This window comes from Rhinopithecus roxellana, chromosome 7 (assembly GCF_007565055.1).
Source record: "Rhinopithecus roxellana isolate Shanxi Qingling chromosome 7, ASM756505v1, whole genome shotgun sequence".
Taxonomy (NCBI): Eukaryota; Metazoa; Chordata; class Mammalia; order Primates; family Cercopithecidae; genus Rhinopithecus; species Rhinopithecus roxellana.
Genome location: NC_044555.1, coordinates 63,895,143 through 63,919,618, shown reverse-complemented (window position 1 = coordinate 63,919,618; position 24,476 = coordinate 63,895,143). Strand labels below are relative to the sequence as shown.

At 40.6% G+C, this 24,476-nt stretch overlaps 1 pseudogene; it reads right to left on the bottom strand.

Moving 5' to 3' along the window:
- Positions 1 to 3,572: 3,572 nt before the first annotated feature.
- LOC104671816 overlaps positions 3,573 to 24,476 on the bottom strand; it is a 43,878-nt pseudogene continuing 22,974 nt past the window's right edge.

Here is a 24,476-nt window from a genome sequence, read left to right as displayed (position 1 = left end):
TAGGTGTGTATTGTTTTCTTTGCACTTTGAGAAGCTGGAGTTACAACTTTTTCTCAAACCTTAAAAGTGAGAAGAAAAATTAGTTCTTTTCCTACAGTTCCTTTGCTTCCTGAAGCAGGAAGACCAAAGGCATGTTATCCTTTCTTTTATCATGGAAGGGTTAGAGTCATAGGAAGAATATTTTGCAGAGATTGGGACAACTATTTTGCTTAGTTAAGGAGAAAACTGTATCTTCCTGTTTTCATGCAAGGTATTTTGATAATAAAAAAGAATATACTGGCAACTGTTTCCCTAGAGAAAGTTTTTTTCATTTGCTGGTTGCTGGCAGTAAGAGATGTACAGAAGCAGTTAACAATTGTCTTCAGGGCCGGGCGCGGTGGCTCAAGCCTGTAATCCCAGCACTTTGGGAGGCCAAGACGGGCGGATCACAAGGTCAGGAGATCCGGACCATCCTGGCTAATACGGTGAAACCCCGTCTCTACTAAAAAGTACAAAAAACTAGCTGGGCGAGGTGGCGGGTGCCTGTAGTCCCAGCTACTCGGGAGGCTGAGGCAGGAGAATGGCGTAAACCCGGGCGGCGGAGGTTGCAGTGAGCTGAGATCCGGCCACTGCACTCCAGCCTGGGCGACAGAGCGAGACTCTGTCTCAAAAAAAAAAAAAAAAAAAAAATTGTCTTCAGATTTGGATTAAAAACTCATATCTCTGTACTTAAAATATGTACTTAAAGTTATTTTCGGCCGGGCGCGGTGGCTCAAGCCTGTAATCCCAGCACTTTGGGAGGCCGAGACGGGCGGATCACAAGGTCAGGAGATCAAGACCATCCTGGCTAACCCACAGAAACCCCGTCTCTACTAAAAAATACAAAAAACTAGCAGAGCGAGGTGGCGGGCGCTTGTAGTCCCAGCTCCTCCGGAGGCTGAGGCAGGAGAATGGCATAAACCCGGGAGGCGGAGCTTGCAGTGAGCTGAGATCCGGCCACTGCACTCCAGCCTGGGCGACAGAGCGAGACTCCATCTCAAAAAAAAAAAATAAAATAAAATAAAGTTATTTTCAAATTAGCACACAAATAAAAACACATAAATCTGACTGAGAAAAAAAAATCACCTAGTCCTGTGAGACCAATTGAAAGGCTGTAATTTGAGGTAAAACGTGTGTGAAGAAGGATGAGAAAATTTATTTCCAAATAATACACAGTATTTGTCAAACCATTAGTTATTATGTTTTTTAATGTCAAGAATGGGGCTGTAGAAGAAAGCTTTATTAAAGTCTCCCAAGTAGGCTAAACTGTTCTTTGGTCATCAAATAATTCTTGGAAAACACTTACTTCCTAATGACTTAAGGTTCTCGGCAAATTTATTTGTGGAAGATGGGAATTTGGTGACATTAAATTTCAAGAGATTAATTTGGAAACAAGTCCCACAGTGATTTCCTCTGTGGATAAACTGTGTGTGTGTGTGTGTGTGTCTCTGTGTGTGTGTGTGTGTGTGTGTACTTGCACAGAGAATTATAATAATTCTTGTATGACCAAGTTCCTTATACCAGCCTTCAAGATTCTTCTTAGTCTACCCTGTATAATTTATTAATACCTTTTAAACTGAATTTTCTATTACTTTCCCATTGTTGAAGTTTTGGGGGTGCCAATTGCTCATCCTTCTTTTCATCCAAGAAGCCAGATTGGAATCAAGATAGCTTTGCTGATGGTAAAGCCAAATTGGAGAATGTGTGAGGGCTTCCTACTGCCACCCCCTGAATTAAACAAACCTCACGGAGACTCAGGGGAATGCTGGCAACCCAAGGGAAGTGGGGAGGGCTTGCCAGGCCCATTGCCTTGTCATTGCAGTGCCCTCATGCCCTGGCTAATAAGCACCAATAGTCACTGGGCTCTGAGAGTTCTTCATATTCACCCTACTACTTCTCATGGATTAGAAGTGTGATAAAGGTCTCCTGCAAATGACTGCAAGATCTCTCTGCCGTAGACAAACTGCTCAGTTTGCTGGTCCCAGGACGTGTAAAGTTCCTTTGGTTCCCCTCACCTGGAATGCTTTTCATAGCCTACTTCATTAAATCAAACCCAGCCTGCTTTTCAGCCTAGTTCCAATCTGCCTTCTGTGAAATTTTCCCTGACCAACTCAACCCAATCATCTGGCATGGATTCACCTTGTTTGTTTGTTTGTTTGTTTGTTTGTTTGTTTGTTTGTTTTGTTCTCCAAATATTTATTGAGGTCCTACTATATACAAGACAATGTACTCGAAATAATGCTGTTAACAAGACAAAGAAGCCCCTTAACCTAAGGAACATACAGTCTAGTGTTAAAGGCAAATACTAACCAGATAATTCCACAAATAAGCTATCATGGACTATGGTGAATGCTGTGAAAGAAAAGTTATGGGTAGCCATGAAGGAACCCCATCTGGGGGCCTGATATGGTCTCAAGACAATAGGTGAGGTCTCCATGGAAGAGACTTTGAGTTACATTCTAAAGGATGAATAAGAGTTATGTACACAAGGGGTAGGGGTGGAGGAAAGATGGTGAGGAGCTGTCCAAGCAGAAGTAGCAGCATGTGCAAAGACCCCCAGGTAGGAGAGGGCACAGTGCATCTGAGGACCTGACAGAAGACCAGAGTGGCTGACAGCAGAGAGCAAACAGGAGAGGGGCCCGAGATGAGGTGGGAGAAGGTGTAGGTGAGGACTTTGGCCTTTATCCTAAGAGAAGTAGTGAGCTATTGGAGGTTTCTGAGCAGCGGACTGATATGATAAGATTTGTACTTTATATCACTCAGAGTGCTCTGTGGAGAATGAACTAGAGAGGGCCGGAGAGGAAGTGGAAAGACTAACATGGAAGATAAAGGTATAGGGAGAGGAATAGAGAGAAAATAAGATAATGGGAGCATGTAACCCTATGTTGGTTGAGAGGTAGTACAGTAGAGCATAAAAACAGTGGCTCTGAAACCAAACTGCCCAGCTTTGTGCCCTGGCTTTGCCACGTACTATCTGACCTTAAGCAGATTACCTAAGTGTTCTCAGTTTCCTGATCTCCAAAACAGGGATAATACCTACTTCTTAGGTTATGTGAGGGTTAAATGATGAATATATATTTAAAAACTTAGAACAGTGCCCAGCACACAGTAACTTCTTATTAAATGTTGTGGCTACTCTGTTAAACACAAATTATGCCTAGAACCACAGAATGGTTTTACTCACTAATCAAAACAAAAACAAAACATTCTTCTGCTTGATGATGGGCATTCAAACTGTTTTAGTTATTTATTTGTTAACTTATTAATTTCTTAGAGATGAAGTCTCACTATGTTTCCCAGGCTACATGCAAACTCCTGGGCTCAAGCGATCCTCCTGTCTCAGTCTCCCAAGCAGCTGGGACTACAGGAATGTGCACCATACCTATGCTCAAACTTTTTTAATAACAGTGATATTGCAGGACAGTCCACAAAATGGACAAGAATGGCCTTGAAGGAAATACAGATCTCAGAAGGGTATTTTTAACAGAAATGCCCTTGAAGGAAGCACATGTCATTCCTGGGAAATTTATGGTTGGCTTCACCACCAGCCTGCTTTATTCATTGTGGCTCCCCCTCTTTGCCCTTCTTAAGCCATTGCTCTGCCTGGTTTTAAGCACGGACTCAGTCAACACTGGGTTCTGAATTTTTTCTTGGGGACAAGGAAGTCCATGCATCAACCATAGGCTTCATTCCAGGACTGGCCCCCTGATATTTCATGTCTTGTAGTTTGTCAGGTCACTAAGAGGTAAGAATAATGCCTATAAGCCAAGAACCCAGCCTGATGTTCTGGAATTAGGTCACAATGAGGGATACTTGGACTACTATGTGCCAAACACCTGTTCTAAGCCATTCTCAACATTCCTGACTATAGATGCAACCTCCTAGTGATTCTGATTTTACATCTATGGGACTGTGTGATCACGAGCTAAAAAGCTCTTCTGTATCTGAAGACCAGGGTAGCCTATAAATCTAGAACTAGCTCAGGACAAAGGAGAGATCTCACCAGCCCAAAGAAAGCAACAGAAGGTCAAATAGCTGGGAAAACCTGGGCAGGGGAGGACCTCTCCAGAAAAAGTAGGCTGCTGGACCACACGGCCACAGAGACACAATAAGAAAACAGACAAGCGCCCTACTCAAGATCACAAGGACAAGTTTTTCACTGAGAACTGGGGTAGGAGTAGGAAAATTGGCAATAGGCCAGTTGTCCCTAGAATAAATCAGGTAAATTATGCTCCAGAGAAGGCAGAGCTGGTGGTGCTGTTCTTCAGGGCAGTACAGCCTCTTTCTGTCACACCTTACTCGGCCAGGGCCAAGTTTGTAGACTACAGCTGCTGGGTCTCCTGGCAGATGTTCTGCTCCACTGTGCCACACTCAGCTACGAACACCTGAACTTTTTTTTTTTTCTTTTTAACCAGACCTTTCCTTTTTGATCTATTGTCTTTCAAATTTTCTGGCAGGATTAGTGTGTCGATCTCTTCCAAGATCTTCATAAACTGTTTGGTTGTGGCTTTTCCTCTCCTATCAAGTTTGCAGAGAGCTTCAGTTTGCAAATCCTTGGCCAGAAAACCTTGCTGGAGTCCAGTAAGCTGTTTATTCAACTCTTACAGTTCATCAACTTTCTTCTCCAACTCTTTCAATTTCTTCAGTTCAACCTCTTCCTCTGGACTGCTCTTTTTCCCAATTAACATGACTTGGCAACCATTTTGTATTCCACATGCTGACAAAGGTATCTCCATTTCCTTCAGAGATGTTCCCTTAATTATGAGTTTCTGAAAGGAGAGTGGAACCCCTGTGACCTCTCCAACAACCTAGGTCAGGTCTTGGGCAATTGGTTCACCGCTGGACCTGCTGCAGGGTAACGTGAAGGTCATGCTTCTCATTGCTGTGAGTGACGGTCATGCTGAGCTCGGCTGCCACTATTTCCTCCTTGGTCACCTTCTCGCTCCAGGCTGAGCAGGGGTGGATTTTTTTTCTTCACCTGCAGTGAGCTTGGCCAGGGTTCCAGGGTCTCCAACTGGTGAGGCTCCTGGCCTAGCCAGGAGCCCAGCCACTTCCAGTCTGGATTCATCTTCTTCTCTTAGTTCTTTTATGACTCCCACTAGACTGTAGGCAAATGGAAGCTGGAAGGCAGGTAGTACAGTGGTTGAGCAATGGGCTCTGGGCCAGACTACCTGTGGTTAAATCCTGCCTCCATTCTAACTCACCTTGGCTCAGTCCCTTCACCTTTCTCAGCCCCAGCTTATTCATCTGAAAAACCAGACATATATGCTCATAATCATAACGCTACCCAACTCATAGATCGTAGTGATGATTAAATGAGATAAACCATGAAAAGCCCTTAAGCTATGGCCCAGCACATGCTAAATGCACAATAGATGTTAGCTACTTTTATCAATTGTGTCCGAGCTATGCTAGTAACATCTCAAGCTTGCTTCTCAGTTTCAGTAAAACAGATAACTTTAGATTCTAGAATCTCCTTTAATGAGCATTCCTCCCTCTAAATCGCTCCTATAGGAATAGGAAGTAAAGTGTAGGAATTTGCTCATTTTTCGATGTGATGTTCAGTGAGTAGGAGTGGAGAAAAAAAAAATGAAGGAGGACCACTCTCTCCTCAACCAAATAAGTAGAGCCATCTTATTTAGGCCCTGAGATTGTTTTAATCACCATACTGCTAAAAAGCAGCCATGGCAGCATTTTAACCTCTTTCTCAGGAAGGACAAGCTGCACAAAGGGGTCGTTTTAGAAGTAAAACTAATTAACTACCGGCTGCTAGTCTGCATAGTTTCCAATTCTTGGAAGTCTTCTCCACCCACTCTTTGCCCACACATCCTCCTCCTTCCACTTTGTGGTAGCCTTGGATATACCAGTGAGGAAGCAGGGACAGAAATGGCACAATCAGAACTCTTGGTATCACTGAGACCTTGACCTCTTTTGCACTAGGGCCTGTTTAAAGCTCTTGCTCTTCAGGTACCATTTACAGGACTCTTCCTCTCTGGAAAGAAGAACAGTCTTACAGGTTGAGTTATAAGTGCTACTTATTTAGAAAAGGGAAATATCTTTATTACACTCATGTTGTGTTATTTATCTCTGTAAGCCATTTAGCCACCCTGATGAATAATTTACTCATTGCAATAATAAAAAAACAGGTACTAATCCCTGGGGGATTGGGGTGGGGAAGGACACACATTGGAATGAGTTTTGAATTAATAAGCTTTCTGCTTAGTGTAAACTCCCCAAGAAGCAAACATTCTCCTCAGGATTTTAGCAATTCTGATGGCTAAATTAGAGATCATAGGAGAAAGCAGAGAAAAGTCTGGATTTCACCAGAAAACCTCAAAAGCTTCCCAATTGTGCACAGTGTCAGGTCAAAGTGAGGGAGACGTGGGTAGAGGCAGCTATTCTGAGATTTTAAATCAACCACTTATTACTGCTAAAAATGTGTACCCTGAATATCATAATGAGAAATATCACATACATCCAAATTGAGGGGCATTCTACAAAATAACTGGCCTGGAATTCTCAAAGTGTTAGGGTCGAGAAAGACAGAAAGACTGTGGAATTACCCTAGGTTAACAAAGACTTAAAAAAAAAAAAAAAAAAAAAAAAAAAAAAAAAAAAAAGAATGACATCTAAATGCATGAACCTGAATTGGAGCAGGATATGGAAACAAAATACTATAAAGGACATTGAGACAATTGATAAAATTTGAAAATGGACTATGGAGTGGATAGTATTGTATCAGTGATAAACTTCCTGGCTTGAATAACTGCATGGTGGTTAGATAGTGGAATTTTCTTGCTTTTTGAAAACACACACTATGAAAAAGACACTTGCACATGCATGTTTATAGCAGCACAATTTGCAATTGCAAAAATATGGAACCAGTCCAAATGCCCATCAATCAACGAATGGATAAAGAAATTATGTGTGTGTATGTGTGTGTGTGTGTGTGTATATACACACATATATGTATATACATACATACTACTCAGCCCTAGAAAGGAGCAAATTAATGGCATTTGCAGCAACGTGGATGGAGCTGGAGACTATTATTCTAAGTGAAGTAACTCAGGAATGGAAAACCAAGCATTGTATGTTCTCACTCATAAATGGGAGTTAAGCTATGAGGATGCAAAGACATAAGAATGATAGAATGGACTTTGGGGACTCAGGGGAAAGGGTGGGAGGGGGTGAGAGATAAAAGACTGCAAATCGGGTTCAGTGTATACTACTTGGGTGATAGGTGCACCAAAATCTCCCAAATTACTACTAAAGAACTTCCTTATGTAACCAAATACCATCTGTTCCCTAAAAACTATGGAAATAAAAAAAAATTTTTAAAAGAAAACATGAACTAAAGTATTTAGTATGGCTAGGCACAATATCTCTAACTTGCTTGCAAATGGTTAGGAAAGCAATTGGTAAATCTGGATGAAAGGTAAACCGGAGTTCCTGTACTATTATTGCAACTTTTCTGTAAGTTTGAAATTATATTCAAATAAAAACCTGTCCCCCAAAAAATCAATCTCAGATAATTTAAATCAGACTATTTCTTGGGACCCAGTTGCTCGTGGCTATACTTTCTCTGTGTCTGGCAACATTTCTGTCACTTCCTTTTGCCAGGGGTGGAAACTCTGACAGAGAGTTAGGTTTGTTTTATGTCAGTGATTATTTGTCTCCTCTGATGGACTGTAAGCTCTTCTAGTAACAAGAATTTGTTTTATTCATCTTCATAACTCCTGCATCTACCATGGTACCTAACTTATACTAAGTGCTCTAAAACAATTTGTTGAATAAATAGTGGAATGGCTTTTAAGTGACCATTTGGACTTAGATTTCCAGTCGCAGGGCTTCATAAACGATTTAACCAACAGATAATTCCATATTCTGTTTTTATTCCAAAATATAAATTATATACTTTCAGATTTGTTATCTCTTATCCCCCAAAAGTATGTCAACATTTTTTTAGAAGAGAGAATAGCCAAAACAAGGAGGCAGAGAAAAGGAAATCCTGTTATTTTATTGCTACACAAGTGATATTGCTGCTGGATTAAGTATTTTAATTTTTCAGGGCTTATAGTTTATCTTCAAAGGAGGATCTGTGTTTCTTGCTTTTCAGTTGAAAAAATCTATTTCTTTTAGCCATTATATACATTTGGGACTATGTAGAGCTTCAGGATTTAAGATTCTTCTCAACGTGAAAGGTCACAGAGCATGATGGAAGATCGAGTTTGCTTTTCGGTTTTAGTCTCTTCTTCTATTCAGCTCCCATTTCACACTTGTGAATGCTATCAGTACCTGTACATATAATCTTCTTCTTTTGGGCCCTTCTCTCATCACCTCACAAAAGCATCTAATGATGTTCAGAACTTCTCTGATGTTCACAGTTACACCTCAGTATTATTACAAGCTGACCAAATGCTCACAGCCAGGCCATTTTTTTTTTTCCTGTAGGACATAAACAATCTCACAGAATACCAAACACAGATAAAGATACCCTGAGACCATCAGAAAATGAAACAAAACAAGGTCACTTCATAATTTTGTCTAAGCCCAAACAAAATCCAAGCCACTATGCCTTTCACAACAGACCCAATCATAGGATTGCCCCCACTTCTGATAGCATCTGATCGAGAGCAAATCCCTGCTTCTTTGTTCCCCTCCCCATCATTCATCCAAAGCTCCAATTGTATCATAGTTTCTTTCTAACACACTCTTACTGAGACTCTGTAAGGTCCACGATGATGTGTGTTTCTTCACTGCAATGAGTAAAACCCCATGTTGTTGAATTATAGCCACGTTCCTGGTCATACTTGGCTGAAGAGCATTGACACACTATTCTGGGGAATATTCTTCCTGACCACACATTCAATCTATAAATATTTGAGGGGTATTTTAGAGTATCCAAAGAGAGTATGTCCAACTCCTTGTTTCATTTAATCAGAAAGTATCTATTGGTAACATTCATTAATTCATTCCAAAAGTATTTATTGAGCATTGACTCCATGGCAGGCACTGAACTGGGTGCTTTGGATAAAGACACATTACTTTCTCAATGAGCTCACATTCTGATAGGCAGGACTTCAGTACAGTATGATAAATTGTATAGTAGAAGTAAGAACCAGGTAGTGGTTTGCAAAAGAGGGCATGATTACTTGGGGAAAACTTGGAATACTTTAAGAAAAAAGAGCTGCTTAGCTGATCCTGACAGATTATCAGTGTTTACCCATTGGACAAGGGAGGAAGGGGTATTTTATGCAGAGAGAAGGCACTTGAGGAATGGTTGGGATGCCTGGGATGAGAAAGTGGACTGTAAAGAAAAGTCTGGAGAGGAAGGCAGGGCCCCCCGATCATGAAGGGCTTAATGGATTTAATCTTGCAGTGGCAAGGAGCTCACCAGAATTTATGGGGGGAATCAACACAAATATAAGTTGTAGCCCCTGCACTCAAAGAGTTTTCATTGTTGTTGGTGAGATAAAACTCACACATAAAAAACAGCTAGAAAGCAACATAAGCAATATAAAATTGTAGCTCTCCTATCCTCTTGCTCTACCTAGAAATTTCCTGTAAAGAACTCCCATATCCATACAGTTATTTGCCAGAGGGCACTCTCTGACCATGGGAGCATGCTTGGTTTGCCAGTAGGGTAGGCCAGAAGTGTCAAGTGTTAACTTCCACCCCATCCCTAATAGCGACCCTAAACCAATTAGGGATGGAAATGAGTGGATACATATCTGAGCATCCTCAGCAATCAGCAGGACATTTCTGAGGCATATTTTACCCAATATCTCAGAAGGTGGCCAGTGACATTGAGCCCCAGTTGTCCACAGTAGTAACCCTTTCATTTACATCCAGAATATTGATTTTCCTTCTTTTCTTTTGCCATGCTTCCTAAGATTATACCCCCTCCTCCAATAAACTAATTGCAGTCAAATCCTTGCTCAAGGCCCACTTTTTCCAAACCTCATACAAAGACAAGGGTCAAGTATTAAATTATGTGTTACAGTCTCTATCAGCTCTAAGAATTTCTGGAATAACCCACTTTTTTCTTCCAACCAGCATGCCTCACCCTTCTGCCCCCACCACCTTTGCTCTATATGTTTCTCATTACCTTGCCCCTAGGTAGGTACCAGACTATCCTCAGGGTGTTGATGACCCCAGAGGATACTCAGCCTGTAAAGCCCCTACTCCCATGAAAAGCTACTGCTTTTCTTCTAGTCTCATCTAGGTGAGTGAGTTGGCTGCCTCGCAACTTTCAAAAAACTCGTCACATTTTAGGGGCACTGAGACCAATGCCAGTCATTTCAGCTTCCTAAACATTCATAAATACAACAGCTGGGGCTTGGTAAACACATTTTTCCAGCTAGGGGTCACATGGAGTTCTGTGAGTAATGATAGCCTTAGTGCTGGGCTTCGCCATAAATTTATTCATCTAAGTATCCAGGGCATGTACCTACTCAGACTTGAGAAGAACATTTGAGCCTATTTCTCTGAAGCAAATATTAATGAGCCGGATATGTATTCTTGAGTCAGCTCATATTCCAATTATTATTAGCTGCTTACATCACTAAACTTGTATTTAGCATGACACCTGTTGCAAACAGGATCATGTTTCTTTATGTCAGTAATAACAATTTAAATCTCTAGGATCAGTCACAATTTGACATTTAATTTATTTCTATTACAACATGGACTGGAAAAAATCTTTTTGGCATTGTGGGATAGAGTAAGAAGCAAAACCAAAAACAGAAATTGGAATGTGATACCTTTTTAATAATTGGCCAAAGCTAGTAAGAACTTTGAGAGTATATATTAAAACATGAAATTTAATAAGTTAGCAGGTTATGAAACCAACATTTAAAAATCAGTGAGGATGGTGGTTAAATGGGTATATATTTTTACTTAAACTCATTGAACTGTGTACTTAAAATCTGTGCATGTTGTTGCATGTAGATTAGACCTTAATAAAGCTGATTAAAACTCACGTATACAAACAAGGAAGTTAGAAAATATAATGGAAGAGAAGACGTCATTTTAATGGCAAAGGATAAACCAAATAAGTAAAATACGATACCTAGGTGAAAACTTACTTTAAAAAGTTTCAGAACCTACATGAGGAAAACTAAAACACATTTCTGAAATACATGAAAAAGCCCATGAACAAATCAAAAGACATACCATGTTCTAGGTCAGGAAGATTCATTATCATGAAGGTGTCAATTCTTATAAATTTGCATACTGACTGAATATTTAACAATATTAAAGAATTATTAATTTTTATGTGATGAAGGTATTACAATTATATTTTAAAATGTTTACTCTTTTAGAGATAGATCTTCAAGTATTTATGAATAAAATAATATAGTTATCTGGGGTTTGCTTCAAAAGAATCCAGTGGTGGGGAGAGGGGGGAAGTAGATGGGAATGTAGGTGAATCAAGATGGTCATGCGTTTATAACTGTTGAAACTAAGTGATAGTACAAAAGAGTTTATTATTCTGCTCTCCTTAGTTCTCCATATGATTTAATTTTTTATATTAAAAATTTAAATAAAGTATAATCTGTTTTTAAATAAAGTATATTTAGAGACATAATTAAGAATTTTCTGTTTCTCTCCTTGTTGACCAAACAAACAAAACCTCAAATATAAATCAGTATCTTCCAAAGCCAAAACAAAAAGAAAGAAAGAGGGTGGAAGAAAGAGAGGAAGGAAGGAAGGAAGAAACAAAGGAAGGAAGAAAAAATGTGTTGTCAAATAAGGTTACAAAATATTGCAGACTTTTTTTTTTTTTTTACTATCATAGATTCACAGTACATATTAGCCAGTAGTTCTTTCTAAAATTTATTAATTTTAATTTTTTTGTGTGTGACAGTCTCGCTCTATTACTCAACTCGAGTGCAGTTGGCACAATGTCGGCTCACTGCAATGTCTGCCTCCCAGGCTCAAGCCATCCTTCCACCTCAGCCTCCCAAGTAGCTGGGACTACAGGCATGTGCCACCACACCCAGCTAATTTTTGTATTTTTTGTAGAGACAAAGTTTCACCATGTTGCCCAGGCTGATCTTGAACTCCTGGGCTCAAGCCATCCACTCATGTTGGCCTCTCAAAGTGCTAGGATTATAGACATGAGCCACCATGCCTGGCCAATTTTTGACAAAAATTGTATATATTTTTTCACGTACAAATGTTGTTTTGAAATATGTATGCACTGTAGAATAGTTAAATTGAGCTGATTAACATATTCATTACCTCACATGGTTTTTTAATGGTGAGAACATAAAATCTACCCTCAGCAATCTTCAATAATACAATACATTAATAACTACAGTCACCATGTTTTACAATAAATGTCATGAATTTATGCCTCCTATCTAACTGAAATACTGTCTCCTTTGACCAACTTCTCCCCAGTCTTTCCCCTACCCTCTCCCCAGCCCCTGGTAACCACTGTTCTATTCTCTACTTCTATGAGTTCGCTTTTTTAGCTTTCAAGTATGAATGAGAACATGTGATATTTGCCTTTCTGTGCCTGGCTTATTTCACTTAACATAATGTCCTCCAGGTTCATCCCAGTTGTTGCAAATGGCAGGATTTAATTCTTTTCCATTATGTATATATACCACATTGTCTTTATTCATCTATCTGTTGACACTTAGGTTGACTCCATACCTTGGCTATTGTGAATAATGTTGCAATGAACATGGGAGTGCAGCTATCTTATTGACATACTGATTTCATATCCTTGGGATATATATCAAGTAGTGGGATTTCTGGATCATATGGTAGTTCTATTTCTGGTTTTTTGTTTTTGTTGTTGTTGTTTTTGAGACAGAGTCTCGCTCTACCACCAGGCTGGAGCGCAGTGGCACGATCTCGGTTTACTGCAACCTCTGCCTCCTGGGTTCAAGCAATTATCCTGCTTCAGCCTCCTGAGTAGCTGGGCCTACAGGCGCACGCCACCATGCCCAGCTAATTTTTGTACTTTTTTAGTAGAGACGTGGTTTCACCATGTTGGCCAGGATGGTCTCGATCTCTTGACCTCGTGATCTGCCTGCCTCAGCCTCCCAAAGTGCTGGAATTACAGACATGAGCCACTGCACTTGGCCTTATTTTTGTTTTTTGAGGAGCCTCCATACTGTTTTCCACAATGGCTGTACTAATTTATATTCCCACCTACAGTGTGTAAGTGTACCCCTTATCCCACATCTTCTCCAACACTTATATTTAATCTTTTGGATAATAGCCATTCTAACAGATGTGAGGTGATAGTTCATTGTGGTTTTAATTTGCATTTCCCTAATGATTAGTGACATTAAGTATTTTTTTCATATACCAGTTAGCCATTTGTATGTCTTTTTTGGGGGGAAATGTCTATTCAAGCCCTTTGTTTATTTTTTTAATCAGTTTATTTGTTTTCTTGCTATTGAGTTGTTTGAGTGTGTTATATATTTTTGATATTAACTTCTTATTAGATGTATGGTTTACAAATATATTCTCCCATTCTGTAGATTGTTTCTTCACTCAGTTGATTGTTTCCTTTGCTGTGTAGTTTTTTGTGTGATATTATTTCATTTGTCTATTTTTGCTTTTGGGGTGATATAAAAAAAATCATTGCCTAGACCAATGTTATGGAGGTTTTCCTCTGTTTTTCTTCTAGTAGTTTACAATTTCAGATATGTTTAAGTCTTTAATCCATTTTGAGTTTATTTTTGTGTATGGAGTGAGATAAGGGTCTGATTTCATTCTTCTGCACGTGGAGATCCAGTGGTTCCAACATCACTTATTGAAGAGACTGTTCTTTTCCCATTGTGTGTCTTGGCACCATTGTCTAAAATCAGTTTAACCAAGAAAGTGACATATGTGTGCACTGAAAACTATAAAACATTGCTGAATGAAATTGAAGAAGACACAAATAAATTGAAAGATATCCTGTGTTCATGGATTGGAAGAACTAATATTGTTAAAATGTCCATACTATCCAAAGCAATCTACAGATTGAATGCAATCTCTATCAAAATTTCAATGACTTTTTTTTTTCACAGAAATAGAAGAAAACAACCCCTAATTCATGTTGAACCACAAGGACCCCAAATATTCAAAGCAACTCTAAGCAAAAAGAACAAACTGGAGCATCACATTACCTAACTTCAAAATATGTTATAAAGCTGTAGTAACTAAAACAGTGTGGTATTGCCATAAAAAACAGACACACACACCAGTGGAACAGAATAGAGAGCTCAGGAATATAGCTAGTGATTCTTAATCAGGGTGAACATCAGAAATATCCAGAGAGTGATTATTTTTTGTTTCCTAAATCTTGGTGGCGCCCAGTCAATTCTAGCTTTTAAAAGTTCCCCAGGTGATTCTAATGTACATCTTTGAATGAGAGTCACTGATTGCAAGCATATCAAATGCCTAGAAAATTTCTGCAGTCAAGAAACTTGTTTGACATTGCTTACCTCGATATTTCCTAAACTTATGTGACCAAGGAAACTTTTTATCATCTAACAACTATTAAGAGCTCCCCAAAGCTGTGTTCTGTAACAGGTAGCAAAATGCAAATTTGAGCTTCCTTGAATGCTGTCTAAAAAGTAGGAGTTTAGGTTAGATTACCTCCAAGGTGTCTTCTAGCTGTAAAATTTGCAAATTGTAGGGTCCAGATCTTTAGAGTTTAAAAAGTGACTACTAACATATTTAATTTGTGCCTTTGAATTCAGCCAAATGATTTCTTCAATTAATAATGTACCAGCAAATTTAAATATGCCCTTAGTCCATACTTTTGACAGCTTTCTGTCCTCCAAACTCACTCTCCTGTCTCCTTCCCCCACCTTTCAGCTCGAATATAACATCTGAATAAAATCAGTAAAACCTTCTAACGTATTTTTTCACTTTTTAGTGGGAGGAATAGAATTTATGGTACTACCTTCAAAAATAAATTCTGCCAATAGGATAATTACAGCTTTCAAAGATAAAAGTTTAAGAAGATATCTTTTTATTGACTCTTCCAATTAAAAAGCAAATGTCAATGGGAGCTGAGCCCTTTGGGAGTTAATGGTTGTTGCTAGGGTGACCAACCATTCTGGTTTATCTTGGATCGAGCTATTTCCAGGAACACAGGACTTTCAGTGCTAAAATGAGGACAGTTTCCAACAAATTAGGACAGTTGGTTGCCCAAGATGTTGCCAACCACTGTTTGAAAAAGATGGGGAAGGTGTGCAGGTTTCTCTGTGGGTCAAGGGACATTATGCATTTGCCTTTGTCTTCTAGCTTTTTTCTACTCCTACCATCATAGTGGCAGACTGTCGCTCAATGTCATCCATCTCATTATTACCTTTTCTTGCCTACTCAAAGGATGCTTTCAGGCAGCTGGGGTAGTTGGAGGGCTGCATCTTTTTCTATTTTACATCTGTCTTCTCTGACTTCTGATCTATAATCCCATGGCAACGAAAGGAATAAAGAGTTGGAAAAACATCTTTGGTTGATTTCCATTTACATGACAATGTGCTGTATGTGGGTGAGTATGCAGGGGCAGAGAGAGGCACACGTTGGGAAACATGCAGTTGACTGGGAGGTGCTGAACACAGTTTTGCTGACGGTTGAGCAACAAGCCAGCTGGTGCCCAATTTGTACTGTCCTTTATCGATTGATTAATTGATTGAAACAAGCACAAAACCAAAGGCTTATTTTGGATGTGTTAAAATAATATCTTTGCTCAACCTCGCTGATAATTTATTTGTTGTTTACTTGGTTCTAAGGTTATCAAGTACCTATCACACTGGAAAGTTAATGCTTTTCAAGCAGTTTATTCATCACCATCCTAGCTAAGTTTATTGGACCATAAAACCACCAGAGGTGATAGATTATTAGTTAGCATCTATTGGTAAGTCACTGAGCTGGAGGTTTCAAGTGTTACACTGAATAACAAGGTTGACTCTCTGTTTTCCAAGCAGCAGGCTTTTAAAAAATGCCACACTCTGGCTGGACGTGGTGGCTCATGCCTGTAATCCCAGCACTTTGGGAGGGAGAGACAGGTGGATAGCTTAAGGCCAGGAGTTTGAGACCAGCCTGGGCAACATGGTGAAACCCATCTCTACTAAAAATACAAAAATTAGCTGGTGTGACATGCTTGTAGTCCCAGCTACACGGGAAGCTGAGGCATGAGAATAGCTTAAACCCCAGAGGGGTGGTTGCAACCTAGGTGACAGAGTGAGACCCTGTCTCATTCATATATATATATATATGTGTGTGTGTGTGTGTGTGTGTGTATGTGTGTGTATATATGTATATATATGTGTATATGTGTGTGTGATATTTTATATATATGAAATTATATATATATAATTTATTATCTCTTAGTTTTTGTGGATCAGAAATACAGGCACAGCTTATCTGAGCCCCCTGGCACAGAGTCTCTCATGTGCTACAATCAGGATGTTGACTATGGCTGCAGCCTCATCTCAAGGCTCCAGCAGGGAAGGACTCACTTCCAAGCTCACTCATGTGGTTGCTGGCAGGTTTCAGGGCCTCAGTTCCTCATTAGCTCTTGAGTGGAAGTCACTCTCAATTCCCTATCACATGGACCTCTCCAACAGAGCAACTTGATTAACCAAAGGCAGCAAAATGTTCTGCTAGCAAGATAGAAGCCAGTCTTGTATAACTAATCTTGGAAGTGAAATCACTTTAGCCACATTCTATTTGTCAGGGGCAAATTACTAGGTCCAGCTCACACCCAAGGGGAGAGAATTGTACATGGATGTGAATACCAGGAGACAGGGCTCATGCGGGGCCATATTAGAAGTCTCCTTTCCATGAAGTAGTTTCAGAAGGAGTATAGAAAATTGCTTGACTGAGCTGCCTCTGAAGCCTTGTTTGGACTCTTGGCATTGCCACATACTAGCTACACAGCTTTGAAAAAAGTTACTTAATCTCTTCAAACGCCAGTTCACTCATCTATTAATCAGAATAATAATTAGCTCTCCAGATGGTTGAGAGGATTAAATTAAGGGAAATTGCATATGTGGACATTTAGCATGGTGCCTGACACATGGCAGGTACTCAAAAACATGACTTGTCCTAGCCACGGTTCCCCAGCAGCAGACCCTGAGAGATAGAAAGATGGATTCCTATCTCATCTTCCTATGAAGATGAGATGAGCAGAGGAGAGGAAGAAAGGGAGAAAATTTGGCAGCCATTCTGCAAGAGGTAACTTCAGCCTGATCCTGCCAGGAAATTCTGCAGTGTGAGACCTCCAAGTTGTATCATCCCGAGGTCAGACAGTTGTGCTTTCAGAGTCCCACATTCTATAGCCATTGGTTAACAGTCACCCCCAGGTAGAGGTGAGGGATGAAAACTCTCCACTAATCCTCTGACCTGTGGGCAAAATAGCTCCAATAACCTGAGGGCAGCTTTCAAGGAAGAGCCCACTGAAACGTGGCAATTCAAAGAACACTGAAATCAGTGGAGGAAGGACACATATAGTAAAATGGCAAAGAAATCTGAAGGAACCTATCTGGAGCACTGACACTGTCCAGTGTATTACTCAATAAAACATACGGTAGTGGTAGTGAGAATGGAGTAAGGGGGCAGATGTAAATGTTGCAAAGACAGAGAGCTTACAAATTTGGCAATTGATTAGATACTGGGAAGAGCAAAGGATAGGCTTTGAACTTTTGGGAAAAGGAAGTAATTTGTGAGAGGACATAATGAATTTACCTTTGGACCTGTTGAGTTTGATATGCTGTTGGATTATTCAGGGAGTAATGTCCATCAGGAAGTTGTGAACATATGAATAGAGCTTGAAGAAATAACTAAATTAAGAGAAATAGGTTTTGTAGATAAAACAATGGACTCTGATGAATTCATCAAGGTTCAAGAGAAAGAAAAAATAAGAACCAAGGACAGAGTCTTGGAGCGCCTTTAGAAGCAAGAGGAGAAAGAAAATCAGTGCAAGAGTCAGAGAAGGAGTATCCAGAATTAGGAGAACAAAGAGGCTTCGGTGTCATAAAAGTCAGGAGAAGAGAGGCTTGAGAACATCAAAAGAGGGAGAGAGGTGGAGAGGAATAGAAAGAAGGATATAGCAATTGGATTTACAATTAGTAGGTTATCTGTGACACTGGTGAGTGGTTTCAGAAAGGTGGCAGAAATGAAATCCACATTTCAAGGGGAAAAATGGTGAGAAGATTATGAGAATTCTTTCAAGAAGTTTGAGCGCAGTGAGTTTGGCAGCTCGTGGGAGGCAGGATATAATTATTTTTAATATAGGATAGACGTAAAAATATAAGTGAGGGGAAGGGCCAGTAAAGCAGGTGTAATTGAAAATATAAATTGATGGAACCAGATCTAAAGTGTCACCAGAAGACAGTGAGGTCAAGAGAATATTCCTATTCTTCCTTTCATTTTGGGCTCCAGTAGAGTAAGTAAACCCATTCATGACAGCTTCCTGTAGTTGATGTTATTATCAGCGCCCCCCCACCCCGATTCCCTTTAAGCTTAGAATCTGTCAAATTGTGAGTCAAATAGTGTCTCTAGTAAAAAGTGCTTAATTTCTGATGAAGCTTGCCATTTGAAAAGTAAAATGCAAAAGATGACTATATCAGGATGATGAATAGCAGATGCTTAACTAGCAGTGAGAGCTCACAAATCCACCCACAACACTCATCAGTATGGAGGGAAGCAATAACCTAAAACCAAATGCAATTTACAGACCTAATTTTTGGTTTCTGTGAACTAAAGTTTGCATCAGCATACAGATAAAACAACCTTCAACTGGACTTCATGTGCCCAGTCCCTCTTGATATCTATAAAGGTAAAGACTGGGGGACAAGTTTGTTAGTCAAGGGCTTTAAATAGAACCAGAAATAAAAGGATCTTAAAACTAGTCACTGTATTATTTTTCATCTTCAATATGTTTTGTTTTTATTTGGATTTCTTTTCTCAGACACTGGGAGAAGGGATTTGGGGTTCTAAATTAGGCCTGGAATGAGGAAAATACAACTATCTCTTTTTTTTATTTTTTTTATTTTTTCTTTTTTTTTTTTTTGATTCATCATCTTTTTTTTTTTCTTTTTTTTTTTTTGAGACGGAGTCTCGCTCTGTCGCCCAGGCTGGAGTGCAGTGGCCCGATCTCAGCTCACTGCAAGCTCCGCCTCCTGAGTTCACGCCATTCTCCTGCCTCAGCCTCCCGAGTAAGCTGGGACTACAGGCGCCCGCCACCTCGCCCGGCTAGTTTTTTGTATTTTTTAGTAGAGACGGGGTTTCACCATGTTAGCCAGGATGGTCTCGATCTCCTGACCTCGTGATCCACCCGTCTCGGCCTCCCAAAGTGCTGGGATTACAGGCTTGAGCCACCGCGCCCGGCCCTTTTTTTTTTTCAATTCATCATTTATATCATGTATAACTCCCAATGCAATCCCTCCCCCTCCCCCCCATGATAGGCCCCAGTGTGTGATGTTCCCCTTCCTGAGTCCAAGTGATCTCATTGTTCAGTTCCCACCTATGAGTGAGAGCATGCGGTGTTTGGTTTTCTGTTCCTGTGATAGTTTGCTAAGAATGATGGTTTCCAGCTGCATCCATGTCCCTACAAAGGATGCAAACTCATCCTTTTTTATGGCTGCATAGTATTCCATGGTGTATATGTGCCACAGGAAAATACAACTATCTTTATGACATTATTAGTATTTTCCCAGAGTATTACCCTGGATTACAAACATGAAATTGAGCTTCTTAGATCCACCAGGACCCCAACTTGTACAGAAAAGGGCAATGGCAGCCCCTGTTAAGAGTTTAGTGGTGGAGGTAAGGACCTCTGAAACCAATTCAGAGCCAAGCAATACTTTGTAGCCACCTTCCTACTGTTAGGCTTATATATGCCATGTTAAAAAAACTGGAAATTAATTTCACCATATGATGTGTCCATGGAGTGGTTTCTTTTCACCAATCTGGAGCCCACATAAAAAAAAAAAACTAAGGACCAAACAATGGAATTAAAAAAAATTCATAGATGTAATTCAAGAAAACATTGCTGAAATCAAAGGAGCCTTGAATATACAGATTAAAATGCTGTACTCAGGAAAAACTGGTACTGAATGCACATTCCAGTTATTAATATCTCAGCTCCAAACCTACCCTTCTATATTCCACTTGGTGATGCTGGGACTGGGACCTGCAAATTACATTTCTCATCAGCCAACTGGCTCCTTCTTAGGACCTGCCAAAGAGGAGATAGGATGATTAATAATAGGTGTCAATTTGACTCCATTGAGGGATGCCTGGATGGCTGGTAAAGCATTGTTCTTGAGTATGTCTGTAAGGCTGTTTCCAGAGGAGATTGACATGTGAGTCAGTGGACTGAGAGAGGAAAATGGCCCACTCAGTGTGAGCAGGCACCATCCAATGGGCTGCCAGTGATGATAGAACAAAGCAGGAAGAAGAAGGGGGTATTCAGCTTGCTTGCTCTTCTTTCTTTTGCTCGCTCTCTCTCTCTCCTGGTGCAGTATACCCTTTCCTCCCTGTGCTCTTAGACATCAGACTCCAGGTTCTTTGGCCTTGGACTCTGGAACTTGAACCAGCAGCCTCCCCAGGGCTCTCAGGCCTTTGGCCTTAGAATGGGGATGCACTATCAGGTTTCCAGGTTTTGGGCCTTACAGACTTGGACTGAGCCATGCTACCAACTTCCCTAGGGGCCATGCTACCAGCTTCTATCTTTCTTCCCCGGCAGACAGCCTGTTATGGGACATCACTTTGTAGTTGTGTGAGCTAATTCTCCCTAATAAATTCCTTTTCATGTATGTATATATGTGTATATATATCCATATATATATATGGATATATATGGTATACATTTTAACATTTTATATATATCCTATTAGTTCTGGTCCTCTTGGAGGACCCTGACTAATACAGAAAATTGGTACCAAGTAGCAGGGCATTGCTATAAAGATACCTGAAAATGTAAAAGCAGCTTTGAAACTGCATAATGGACAGAGGTTGAAGAGTTTGGAGGGCTCAGAAGAAGACAGGAAGACACGGGGAAATTTAGAACTTCTTAAAGACTGGTTAAATGGATGTGATCAAAATGTTGACAGAAATATAGATAGTAAAGGCCAGGCTGACAAGGTCTCAGATGGAAATGAGGAGCTGATTGGGAACTGGAGCAAAAGTAGCCCTTGTTACCCCATAGCAAAGAACTTGGCTGAATTGTGCCCATGTCCTAGGGCTTTGTGGAAAGCCATACTTAAGAGTACCTAGGGTATCTGGCAGAAGAAATTTCTAAGCAATAAAGCATTCAAGAAGTGGCATGGCTACTCTTAGCAGCTTACAAACAGATATGGCAGTAAAGAAGTAATCTAAAGTTGAAAATTATAATTAAAATGGAAGCAGAACATATAAATTTGGAAAATTAGCAGCCTGGCCATGTGGTAGAGAAGGAAAGAGCATTTTCAGGAGAGGAATTTAAGGGTGCTATGGTGCATCAACTTGCTAAAGAGGTCAGCATGACTGAAAGGGAGCCAAGTGATAATAGTCAGAACAATGGGAAAAAGACCCCAAAGGCATTTCAGAATTCTTTGACGCAGCCCCTCCCATCACAGGCCCAGAGACCTAAGAGGACAGAATGGTATTTTAGGGGACGAGCCTGGGGCACTGCTGCCTTGTACCACCTTGAGATACTGCTCCTCGCATCCCAGCTGCTTTGGTTCCACCCGCAGCTTAAAGGGCCCCAGATACTGCTCAGGCCACTGGGCCTTCTGGAGGGTACAATCCATAAGCCTTGGCAGCTTTCACCTAGTGTTAAATCTGAAGGCTCCCAGAATGCAAGAGTAAAGGAGGCTTGGTGCCTTCCACTTAGATTTCAGAGAATGTATTGGAAAGCTTGGGATCCCAGGCAGAAGCCTGCCACAGGTGTGAAGGCCCCACAGAGAGACTCTACTAAAGTGATGCCAAGGGGAAATGTGGGCTTGGAGCTCCCACAGAGAGTCCCTGCTGGAGCATTGCCTAGTAGAGCCACTGGAGCAGGACCACTACCCTCCAGAACCCAGATTAATAGAGCCACCATCAGCATGCAACCTCAGACTAGCAAAGCCACAAACATTCAACTCTAACTAGTGAGAGCAGCTATGTGGACTGAGCCTGGCAAAGCCATGGAGTCGGACTGCCTAAGACCTTGGGAGCTCACCTCTCACACCAGTGTGCCCTAGATGTAAGACATGGAGCTTTAAGAGGTAATGTCTGCACTGTTGAGTTTCAGATTGTATGGGGTCTGTTACCTTTTCCTTTTGGCTGATTTGTCCATTTTGGAATGGGAATGTTTACCCAATGCCTGTATCACCATTGTATCTTGGAAGTAAACACTTGTTTTTGATTTTACAGACTCATAGGTGCAAGGAACTTGCCTTGAGTCTCAGATGAGATTTTGGACTTTTGAGTTGATGCTGGAGTGGGTTAAGATTTGGGAGCACTATTGGGAAAGGATGATTATATTTTGCAATTTGAGAAGGACATGAATATGGGGGATTGGGGTTGAATGATATGGTTTGGATGTGTGTCTGCTCCAAATTTCGTGTTGAAAGGCAATCCCCAATGTTGGAGGTAGGGCCTAGTAAGAGGTGTCTGGGTCATGGGAGCAGATTGCTCATGAATGTCTTGGTGCCGTCCTCATGGTAATGAGTGAGTTCTCCTTATACTAGTTCCCACGAGAGCTGGTTGTTAAATAGAGCCTGGCACCTCCCGCCCCTCTCTCTTGCTTCCTCTCTTGCCATGTGATCTCTGCACACCATCGCTCCTCTTTCCCTTCTGCCATGAGTGGAAGCAGCCTGAAAGTCTCACCAGAAGCAGATGCTGGCACCATGCTCCTTGTACATCCTACTTAACTGTGAGCCAAAAACACCTCTTTTCTTTATAAATTACTCCCCTTCAGGCATTCCTTCATAGCAACACTACACAGACTAAGTCAGGGGCCCTATAGGGATATTGTAAGGCAGGAGAAGAGACCATTCTTTCTCATTTTTGCATAATGCTCCTGGCAACATTGCCCCAGCAACATCACTTTGTCGGTTCCTATCTCCAGTTTCTTTGGCATTCTCACAACTGACTGATCTTGCCCCTTCAGAGACAACAGCAGCAGCCGAGAGTACACATTCTTCAGAGGTCTGAGGATCAGCTCTGCAGGGCCTCTTCAAGCTCCTGAAATGCTAGCACTGAAAGGAATCAGGCACATTCCTCAGTCCTGGGCCCAGTACAAACACGTCCCACCATATATCTCAACTTTTAGAAAAACACCACCTGGAAAAATCCCTGATAACGACACAGCTGTTTGTAGTTTTACTGAAAGCATGGGAACCAATAGATCACCGCTAAATGTATAACTTAATATGTTAACCAATTGTAATGCTGTAACCTAAAGAATTCCCTTGTTCCTCTGTAACCTTACAAGTCCTATTTACATCGGGCTATAAAAAGCGAGCGCACGCATTGTTCGGAGCCCTCTTGTATGTTGTGGAACGGAGGGACCAAGTTCGAACTTGCAGTAAAGATCCTTGCCGCTTGGCTTTGACTCTGGACTCTGGTGGTCTTCTTCGGGGAATAAACGGTCTGGGCATAACAGCACCAGCCAGGCAGCACCCCTTCCTAGAAGGTTGGGGTCCCTGCCTCCAGGGTTCTAGGTCCTGTTAGTTACTTCCATTTGTTGCCACCCCTCCCACCCTGTCTTAGGAAAGGTAGCTGTTTCCTGCAGGTATTATCTCTGATGATCACCCTGTGTACTTACATAGTTGTCCCGTATTTTAGTTGTATCTTATTTTTAAGTTTAAAGATTAGATGTTATTATCTTTATATTCACTTGTTTTTTTTTATATTCTCCATTTGGATTTTATTCATTATTATTCCTTTTTGCATTTCAGACCTTATGTCTGCCATTATTTTCTCCTGCTTGATTGACAATCCTTTAGAATTTAATGATGATCTACTGATAAAAGCCTTTTATTTTTCTTTGTCTAAAAAAAGTTTTTTTCATTTCTGTTCTTGAAATATAGTTTCTGTGGGTATGAAATTCCAACTTGACAGTTACTTAATCTCAGAATATTAAAGATATTCCACTGCCTTCTGGCTTCAATGGTGGCTATTGATCTAATAGCTATCCTTTTATAAGTGTTTGTTAGCCTTTTCCTCTCTGGTTGCTTTGGATATTTTCTGTCTTTGTTAATTCACAGTTTCACTAAGATATATGAAGGTGTAGATTTTTCTTATTTTTCCTGTTTGGGATTTATAAGAATTTTATAATGAGGCTTGGGTCTGTCAACAATTCGGGAAAATTCTTATCCATTATCTCTTTGAATAGTTGTGTTGCACCATGTCGTTTAACCTTTTCTTTAATAGATTTTATCTCCTGTCTCTGGGCTACATTCTAGATCATCTCTTTAGGTCTCCCAGCTGGTGCTATCACAACACATTCCTCTGTGGCTCAG